The sequence below is a fragment of the Procambarus clarkii genome, chromosome 73 (genome assembly GCF_040958095.1).
Source record: "Procambarus clarkii isolate CNS0578487 chromosome 73, FALCON_Pclarkii_2.0, whole genome shotgun sequence".
NCBI classification, from domain to species: domain Eukaryota; kingdom Metazoa; phylum Arthropoda; class Malacostraca; order Decapoda; family Cambaridae; genus Procambarus; species Procambarus clarkii.
In genome coordinates this window covers 25797596-25807635 of record NC_091222.1, presented here as the reverse complement: position 1 = coordinate 25807635, position 10040 = coordinate 25797596, and the positions used below count along the sequence as shown (strand labels likewise).

The 10040-nt window shown below is 50.3% G+C and overlaps 1 protein-coding gene across 3 annotated transcripts in view; it reads right to left on the bottom strand.

Moving 5' to 3' along the window:
• LOC138349444 (uncharacterized) overlaps window positions 1-8983 on the bottom strand; it is a 171488-nt gene extending 162505 nt beyond the window's left edge. For 2 of the 3 annotated variants that reach the window (XM_069312723.1, XM_069312724.1), the window contains exons 1-2: window positions 8935-8983; window positions 293-346 (exon numbers count right to left, since the gene is read on the bottom strand). The gene's annotated coding sequence lies outside the window, so the exon portion shown is untranslated. The remainder of the gene's footprint in view (window positions 1-292; window positions 347-8934) is intronic. The other variant, XM_069312726.1, reaches the window with a different exon arrangement.
• Window positions 8984-10040: the final 1057 nt, after the last annotated feature.

Sequence of the window (10040 nt, the reverse complement as noted above, 5' to 3'; positions counted from 1 at the left end):
AGGCTGTAGGAGGACAGGCTGTAGGACAGGCTGTAGGAGGACAGGCTGTAGGAAGACAGGCTGTAGGAGGACAGGCTGTAGGAGGACAGGCTGTAGGAGGACAGGCTGTAGGAGGACAGGCTGAACCACTACCCTACTACTAAACCAACCAATGACTTGAACTGATACTCAAAATAAACTAAGTTTAATAATTAAATTTAATTCCGATGCAAAAACACATCCGAATTAAAAATATGTCTCTAATAGGCATGATAATGTCTAAGATATTTTAAACAAGGCGTCAGGCACTTACTAATTGATGTGGTTGATGGTCAATTACGTAGTGCTAAGTCTTTACCTCTCACATCTGTAATAAATACAAAATTAATTGAAGTTTTCGTCAAATTGATACTAATTTGCTTTCTTAGCCCAACCACTTCGGGTGGACGGTAGAGCGACATTCCCAGGAAGCAGCCCGTAGCAGCTGTCTAACTCCCAGGTACCTATTTACTGCTAGGTGAACAGTCCCATCAGGGTGAAATTAACTATGCCTATTTGTTTCCGCCTCCGCCGGGGATCGAACCCGGAACCTTAGGACTACGAATCCCGAGCGCTGTCTACTCAGCCGTCAGACCCCAAGCCTGACGGCTGGGGCCTGATATCGAACAAAATCACTTAAATACTCACACGAAACTGATAAACTTTCATGAAGACTCATCAATACTCATTCGAAATTACAACTCAAATCCGAAGTGATTCTAGATATTTATACAAATACAAAGTAGAGGGATAATGAAAGATGAATTATCCACTGCATACATTTAAAAAATCAAATATTATATTATTATAAAGCACCAAATATTAGACTCAGTGCCTCATGTAAGCACAAATAGATAAAATATAAGACATCATTCAAAATAAATTCCACGGAAAAAAAAGTCAAATCAGGGGATACTAAACAAGAAACAAAGTCTCTATGTGGCCATTGATACAATTTACAAAGTTTACAACTATACGACTGAAGGATTATGGAGCTAGATTCACGAAGCAGTTACGCAAGCACTTACGAACCTGGGGCCAGATTCACGAAGCAGTTACGCAAGCACTTACGAACCTGGGGCCAGATTCACGAAGCAGTTACGCAAGCACTTACGAACCTGGGGCCAGATTCACGAAGCAGTTACGCAAGCACTTACGAACCTGGGGCCAGATTCACGAAGCAGTTACGCAAGCACTTACGAACCTGGGGGCCAGATTCACGAAGCAGTTACGCAAGCACTTACGAACCTGTACATCTTTTCTCAATCTTTGGCGGCTTTGTGGTGGTGTGTGTCAGGGTGCAGCAGGTGGTGGTGTGTGTCAGGGAGCAGCAGGTGGTGGTGGTGGTGGTGTGTGTCAGGGTGCAGCAGGTGGTGGTGTGTGTCAGGGTGCAGCAGGTGGTGGTGGTGGTGGTGTGTGTCAGGGTGCAGCAGGTGGTGGTGTGTTTCAGGGAGCAGCAGGTGGTGGTGTGTGTCAGGGTGCAGCAGGTGGTGGTGGTGGTGTGTGTCAGGGAGCAGCAGGTGGTGGTGGTGGTGTGTGTCAGGGTGCAGCAGGTGGTGGTGGTGGTGTGTGTCAGGGTGCAGCAGGTGGTGGTGTGTGTCAGGGTGCAGCAGGTGGTGGTGGTGTGTGTCAGGGTGCAGCAGGTGGTGGTGGTGGTGTGTGTCAGGGTGCAGCAGGTGGTGGTGGTGTGTGTCAGGGTGCAGCAGGTGGTGGTGGTGGTGGTGTGTGTCAGGGTGCAGCAGGTGGTGGTGGTGTGTGTCAGGGTGCAGCAGGTGGTGGTGGTGGTGGTGTGTGTCAGGGTGCAGCAGGTGGTGGTGTGTGTCAGGGAGCAGCAGGTGGTGGTGGTGGTGTGTGTCAGGGTGCAGCAGGTGGTGGTGGTGTGTGTCAGGGTGCAGCAGGTGGTGGTGGTGGTGTGTGTCAGGGAGCAGCAGGTGGTGGTGTGTGTCAGAGTGCAGCAGGTGGTGGTGTGTGTCAGGGAGCAGCAGGTGGTGGTGTGTGTCAGAGTGCAGCAGGTGGTGGTGGTGGTGTGTGTCAGGGTGCAGCAGGTGGTGGTGTGTGTCAGAGTGCAGCAGGTGGTGGTGGTGGTGGTGTGTGTCAGGGTGCAGCAGGTGGTGGTGTGTGTCAGGGAGCAGCAGGTGGTGGTGTGTGTCAGGGAGCAGCAGGTGGTGGTGTGTGTCAGAGTGCAGCAGGTGGTGGTGGTGGTGTGTGTCAGGGTGCAGCAGGTGGTGGTGGTGGTGTGTGTCAGGGAGCAGCAGGTGGTGGTGGTGGTGTGTGTCAGGGTGCAGCAGGTGGTGGTGGTGGTGTGTGTCAGGGAGCAGCAGGTGGTGGTGGTGGTGTGTGTCAGGGTGCAGCAGGTGGTGGTGGTGGTGGTGTGTGTCAGGGTGCAGCAGGTGGTGGTGGTGTGTGTCAGGGTGCAGCAGGTGGTGGTGGTGGTGGTGTGTGTCAGGGTGCAGCAGGTGGTGTGTGTCAGGGTGCAGCAGGTGGTGGTGTGTGTCAGGGTGCAGCAGGTGGTGGTGTGTGTGTGTCAGGGTGCAGCAGGTGGTGGTGTGTGTCAGGGTGCAGCAGGTGGTGGTGGTGGTGGTGTGTGTCAGGGTGCAGCAGGTGGTGGTGTGTGTCAGGGTGCAGCAGGTGGTGGTGGTGGTGTGTGTCAGGGTACAGCAGGTGGTGGTGGTGGTGTGTGTCAGGGAGCAGCAGGTGGTGGTGGTGGTGTGTGCCAGGGTGCAGCAGGTGGTGGTGTGTGTCAGGGTGCAGCAGGTGGTGGTGTGTGTCAGGGTGCAGCAGGTGGTGGTGGTGTGTGTCAGGGTGCAGCAGGTGGTGGTGGTGTGTGTCAGGGTACAGCAGGTGGTGGTGTGTGTCAGGGTGCAGCAGGTGGTGGTGTGTGTCAGGGTGCAGCAGGTGGTGGTGTGTGTCAGGGTGCAGCAGGTGGTGGTGTGTGTCAGGGTACAGCAGGTGGTGGTGTGTGTCAGGGTACAGCAGGTGGTGGTGTGTGTCAGGGTGCAGCAGGTGGTGGTGTGTGTCAGGGTGCAGCAGGTGGTGGTGGTGGTGTGTGTCAGGGTGCAGCAGGTGGTGGTGTGTGTCAGGGTGCAGCAGGTGGTGGTGGTGGTGTGTGTCAGGGTACAGCAGGTGGTGGTGGTGGTGTGTGTCAGGGTACAGCAGGTGGTGGTGGTGGTGTGTGTCAGGGTACAGCAGGTGGTGGTGGTGGTGTGTGTCAGGGTACAGCAGGTGGTGGTGGTGTGTGTGTCAGGGTGCAGCAGGTGGTGGTGGTGTGTGTCAGGGTACAGCAGGTGGTGGTGGTGGTGTGTGTCAGGGAGCAGCAGGTGGTGGTGGTGGTGTGTGTCAGGGTGCAGCAGGTGGTGGTGGTGGTGTGTGTCAGGGTGCAGCAGGTGGTGGTGTGTGTCAGGGTGCAGCAGGTGGTGGTGGTGGTGGTGTGTGTCAGGGTGCAGCAGGTGGTGGTGTGTGTCAGGGTGCAGCAGGTGGTGGTGTGTGTCAGGGAGCAGCAGGTGGTGGTGTGTGTCAGGGTGCAGCAGGTGGTGGTGGTGGTGTGTGTCAGGGAGCAGCAGGTGGTGGTGGTGGTGTGTGTCAGGGTGCAGCAGGTGGTGGTGTGTGTCAGGGTGCAGCAGGTGGTGGTGGTGGTGTGTGTCAGGGAGCAGCAGGTGGTGGTGGTGGTGTGTGTCAGGGTGCAGCAGGTGGTGGTGTGTGTCAGGGTGCAGCAGGTGGTGGTGGTGGTGTGTGTCAGGGTGCAGCAGGTGGTGGTGTGTGTCAGGGTGCAGCAGGTGGTGGTGGTGTGTGTCAGGGAGCAGCAGGTGGTGGTGTGTGTGTCAGGGTGCAGCAGGTGGTGGTGTGTGTCAGGGTGCAGCAGGTGGTGGTGGTGTGTGTCAGGGAGCAGCAGGTGGTGGTGTGTGTGTCAGGGTGCAGCAGGTGGTGGTGGTGGTGTGTGTCAGGGAGCAGCAGGTGGTGGTGTGTGTGTCAGGGTGCAGCAGGTGGTGGTGGTGGTGTGTGTCAGGGTGCAGCAGGTGGTGGTGTGTGTCAGGGTGCAGCAGGTGGTGGTGGTGTGTGTCAGGGAGCAGCAGGTGGTGGTGTGTGTGTCAGGATGCAGCAGGTGGTGGTGTGTGTCAGGGTGCAGCAGGTGGTGGTGGTGTGTGTCAGGGAGCAGCAGGTGGTGGTGTGTGTGTCAGGGTGCAGCAGGTGGTGGTGTGTGTCAAGGAGCAGAAGGTGGTGGTGTGAGTCAGGGAGCAGCAGGTGGTGGTGTGTGTCAGGGTGCAGCAGGTGGTGGTGGTGTGTGTCAGGGTGCAGCAGGTGGTGGTGGTGTGTGTCAGGGTCCAGCAGGTGGTTGTGTGTGTCAGGGTGCAGCAGGTGGTGGTGTGTGTCAGGGTGCAGCAGGTGGTGGTGTGTGTCAGGGTGCAGCAGGTGGTGTGTGTCAGGGTACAGCAGGTGGTGGTGTGTGTCAGGGTACAGCAGGTGGTGGTGTGTGTCAGGGTGCAGCAGGTGGTGGTGTGTGTCAGGGTGCAGCAGGTGGTGGTGGTGGTGTGTGTCAGGGTGCAGCAGGTGGTGGTGTGTGTCAGGGTGCAGCAGGTGGTGGTGGTGGTGTGTGTCAGGGTACAGCAGGTGGTGGTGGTGGTGTGTGTCAGGGTACAGCAGGTGGTGGTGGTGGTGTGTGTCAGGGTACAGCAGGTGGTGGTGGTGGTGTGTGTCAGGGTACAGCAGGTGGTGGTGGTGTGTGTGTCAGGGTGCAGCAGGTGGTGGTGGTGTGTGTCAGGGTGCAGCAGGTGGTGGTGGTGGTGTGTGTCAGGGAGCAGCAGGTGGTGGTGGTGGTGTGTGTCAGGGTGCAGCAGGTGGTGGTGTGTGTCAGGGTGCAGCAGGTGGTGGTGTGTGTCAGGGTGCAGCAGGTGGTGGTGGTGGTGGTGTGTGTCAGGGTGCAGCAGGTGGTGGTGTGTGTCAGGGTGCAGCAGGTGGTGGTGTGTGTCAGGGAGCAGCAGGTGGTGGTGTGTGTCAGGGTGCAGCAGGTGGTGGTGGTGGTGTGTGTCAGGGAGCAGCAGGTGGTGGTGGTGGTGTGTGTCAGGGTGCAGCAGGTGGTGGTGTGTGTCAGGGTGCAGCAGGTGGTGGTGGTGGTGTGTGTCAGGGAGCAGCAGGTGGTGGTGGTGGTGTGTGTCAGGGTGCAGCAGGTGGTGGTGTGTGTCAGGGTGCAGCAGGTGGTGGTGGTGGTGTGTGTCAGGGTGCAGCAGGTGGTGGTGTGTGTCAGGGTGCAGCAGGTGGTGGTGGTGTGTGTCAGGGAGCAGCAGGTGGTGGTGTGTGTGTCAGGGTGCAGCAGGTGGTGGTGTGTGTCAGGGTGCAGCAGGTGGTGGTGGTGTGTGTCAGGGAGCAGCAGGTGGTGGTGTGTGTGTCAGGGTGCAGCAGGTGGTGGTGGTGGTGTGTGTCAGGGAGCAGCAGGTGGTGGTGTGTGTGTCAGGGTGCAGCAGGTGGTGGTGGTGGTGTGTGTCAGGGTGCAGCAGGTGGTGGTGTGTGTCAGGGTGCAGCAGGTGGTGGTGGTGTGTGTCAGGGAGCAGCAGGTGGTGGTGTGTGTGTCAGGGTGCAGCAGGTGGTGGTGGTGTGTGTCAGGGAGCAGCAGGTGGTGGTGTGTGTGTCAGGGTGCAGCAGGTGGTGGTGGTGGTGGTGTGTGTCAAGGAGCAGCAGGTGGTGTGTGTCAAGGAGCAGCAGGTGGTGGTGTGTGTCAGGGAGCAGCAGGTGGTGGTGGTGGTGTGTGTCAGGGTGCAGCAGGGGCGTCAAGCGAGGTGTGAGAAGGCTGAAATATTTCTCGTTAGCTTAAGCCAGATCAGTCGCCAGGCTTCATGCTAACGCTGGTATTCACCCCCACCTCTTTTCCCTCACCTCTCACCTCTCCCTCCTTCCTCACCTCTCACCCTCTCTCTCCTCTCTATCTCCTCACCCTAAATCAGATCATAAAATATATTAAGTTCGAGGCTCAGGTTGTCATCGGCCACGAAACACATCAAGCCAGTTGGCTACAATAACAAACTATCCTCCATATAATCACCTAAAAGACGCTCAACTGACTTTCAATCTTTTAATGAATGGTCACCTGTCAGAGCCAATCAGGAAGCATCATGTTGGTTAAGTTAACCGATGCTCAGCTGCCATAGCCAATCAGCCAGTCGCATGTCGGTTACGTCAACCCGGGCTCTCCTACCTGGACCAATCAGCGGGTCTCCCGTTGCCGCCACCTTCATCAAAGTTCCCGCCAAACTCTCCCGCCAAGATGAAAGAATCCGAATAGAAGCCATCTTTAAATCTTGATGGTCAGTACCATTGAGTTTCGAGTTGGCCAGGATGATTTTAGCCATTCCCTCCGCCCTGTCTCTCTGAATTAAACCGGGAATTTAAAATTATGTGATCTGCATTCTTCATATTCTGCTGAACACGAAGGAGAAACCTCGACCATGATGTTTCCATCTAAGGAATCTTTTGCTTATAAGCCACAGGCACCCAAACGCTGTTTAGAGATAGCTTATATCATTTCCAGGACACTTAAAAACATGTGAGAGATATAGGATATGTTTACAACGAATCAGATGCAAGAGAATAATAGTAAACTGTTTGTGTTGAGTATAGATATATACAATTATGGAAACTTCTATATTCCTATGGACAATAGTGAGCAAATTTAGCTAAAAAAAGCTGTTTAATCCTTTATTTGCGCATGTTTTAATCAATACCAGCAGTACCTTACTCATAAATTCTCTTCCTCACAACTTATTTCTATCTCACAACCTCTCGTTCACAATCATAGCCTAACGCTATCTCATATCCTCTTTCTCAACCTGACAGCCTCTGTCTATCTCACAATCTTTGCCTCACAACTTTTCACTGTCTCACAACCTCTCTATCTCACACCTTTTGTCTATCGAACACATCTCTACAACCTCAAACTTTCACTCATCTACAACCTCTCACACACAACTTCTTTTTATTTTTTTCCTCATAATTGTAATGTTATGATAAATGTTTTGTGAAGATGAGCCTGGATTCTCTTCCAGCCACATCTGTACACTTGCACACTACAGTCACAGCTGTACACCTGTTCACTCCAGCCACAGCTGTACACCTGTTCACTCCAGCCACAGGTGTACACCTGTTCACTCCAGCCACAGGTGTACACCTGTTCACTACAGTCACAGCTGTACACCTGTTCACTACAGTCACAGGTGTACACCTGTTCACTCGTCACAGGTGTACACCTGTTCACTACAGTCACAGGTGTACACCTGTTCACTCCAGCCACAACTGTACACCTGTTCACTGCTTCCCCCAGGAAGCAGCCCGTAGCAGCTGTCTAACTCCCAGGTACCTATTTACTGCTAGGTGAACAGAGGCATCAAGGTTAAACAAACTCTGCCCATTTGTTTCCGACTCCACCGGGGATCGAACTCGGAACCTCAGGACTACGAACCCCGAGCGCTGTCCACTCAGCTGTCAGGCCATAGTTCAATCAATTATACTCACATAAAGCATTGAGTTTAAAACTCACTCTCCTAGTTAGTTTTATGTTCTATGTAAGCTGTAGAAACAGTCTCATATTAATTAAATATTTACTAGAAAAGAAATGAGTGATAGCCTACTCGTAGTGAGTAGACTATCATACATACTATCTATGTATCATACATACATACTATCTATGTATCATACATACATACTATCTATGTATCATACATACATACTATCTATGTATCATACATACATACTATCTATCATACATACATACTATCTATGTATCATACATACATACTATCTATGTATCATACATACATACTATCTATGTATCATACATACATACTATCTATCATACATACATACTATCTATGTATCATACATACATACTATCTATGTATCATACATACATACTATCTATGTATCATACATACATACTATCTATGTATCATACATACATACTATCTATCATACATACATACTATCTATGTATCATACATACATACTATCTATGTATCATACATACATACTATCTATGTATCATACATACATACTATCTATCATACATACATACTATCTATCATACATACATACTATCTATCATACATACATACATACATACTATCTATCATACATACATACATACTATCTATCATACATACATACTATCTATGTATCATACATACATACTATCTATGTATCATACATACATACTATCTATGTATCATACATACATACTATCTATGTATCATACATACATACATAGTGAGTAGGCTGCCATTTACACAAATATCTAATATACACCAGGTTAAATCTACATTCAAATGATTCCCAATTATTTTGGATAAATAAAAAGCCTTAAATATATTGATAAGTATTCTATAAGTATTGCATCAAGGCACTAGGCTCGAACCCTCATACAGACTAGTTCTAGAAAACCTTACCAAGATAAATAGACTAACTAGACAATCCTAACAAGGAGCTTCCTTTCTAAACTAAAACTTTTCACTTACAATAACATCTATTTCCTTGTGTATAAGAAGATATACACATAAGCCGGGACCAAAGAGCCAGAGCTCAACCCCCGCAAACACAACTAGGTGAGTACATCTCCTCCACAGCTTTATAAATTAGGAAACGTTATCAGCATCTTATTTCTGATTACCTACGAGATTGTGAGCACTTAAACTTTGCCAAACATACATCATAATTGATAATGTTAATGTTTATTCAGGTTAAATTACATGCAAAATGAGTTATAAACAGAATGTTGGATTGTTAATTGTCAGGCTTCTGTAATTGTCAATTGTCCTGCCTTGAGCTGTTGGCAGGCCCGGACTCTCTCTCCCAGGTCCAGTTGTAACTCTCTCAGACCCTTACGATCATCTTTAGGGTCGCAGGGTTTTGTATGCAAGCACAAATAAGACGACTGACCTTGAGCCAATCGAGACGACCGCCTCGTCTGCCTGCCACTTTATCACTGACCGCCGCAGGCGCCTGCTATCACTACAGTTTGAAAACACAGCTCCCATTGGTTCGCCGACGTGACGTCACCACCTATCTCGCTCTTGATTGGCGGAATCACACCACCATCAACTTCCCTTCTTGCTTGAGTTATCAATCGCTTCACCAAATACTTCCCAAACACTTCTGTTTCTTACTTAATTGTTCAATAAGGTTATCCCTAGGCCCTAACGCTCCCAACCATCATCACATGAGGGGTCTCGTAGCCTGGTGGATAGCGCGCAGGATTCGTAATTCTGTGGCGCGGGTTCGATTCCCGCACGAGGCAGAAACAAATGGGCAAAGTTTCTCTCACCCTGAATGCCCCTGTTACCTAGCAGTAAATAGGTACCTGGGAGTTAGTCAGCTGTCACGGGCTGCTTCCTGGGGTGTGTGTGTGTGTGGTGTGGGAAAAAAAAAGTAGTTAGTAAACAGTTGATTGACAGTTGAGAGGCGGGCCGAAAGAGCAAAGCTCAACCCCCGTAAAAACACAACTAGTAAACACATGAGGCTACGATAAACGTTTTAAAACACCTAGCAAAATTAGAACAAGAAAAGTAAACCGCATTCAGTCGCCCTCAGTGCTATGAACAGCAATCATTAGTTAGGTTTCAACCAAGTATTTACAATTATGTAGATAAGGGCAAACCCTGGAAACACAAACCGAAACTGTCTCTATTTTCCGCTTGTTACAATTTATAATAAAGTTGTTACATCTAGGCATAACGTATTTATGACGTATTAGAACGTTGTTACAACTTGCTATATTGGTTGTTATAACTGGTTAGGAGGTGTTAAAACTTGTTCGAACGTTGTACCAACGTCGTAGTTTCGGTGTGTGTTTGGTGGGAAGAGAAGGTATAATCATCCTGGGACTCTCTGCAGGGACAAAAACAAATATATAATAATACTTTCAGTTGTAAACCCAGAGAAACTCTTACAAAAACAGGAAACGTTTTTGAAAATTCGATAACATCAGTACTGAAGAGTAAAGCCTAAGGGTGAGTAGTACATGGAGCCTGAGTTTACAGAACCAA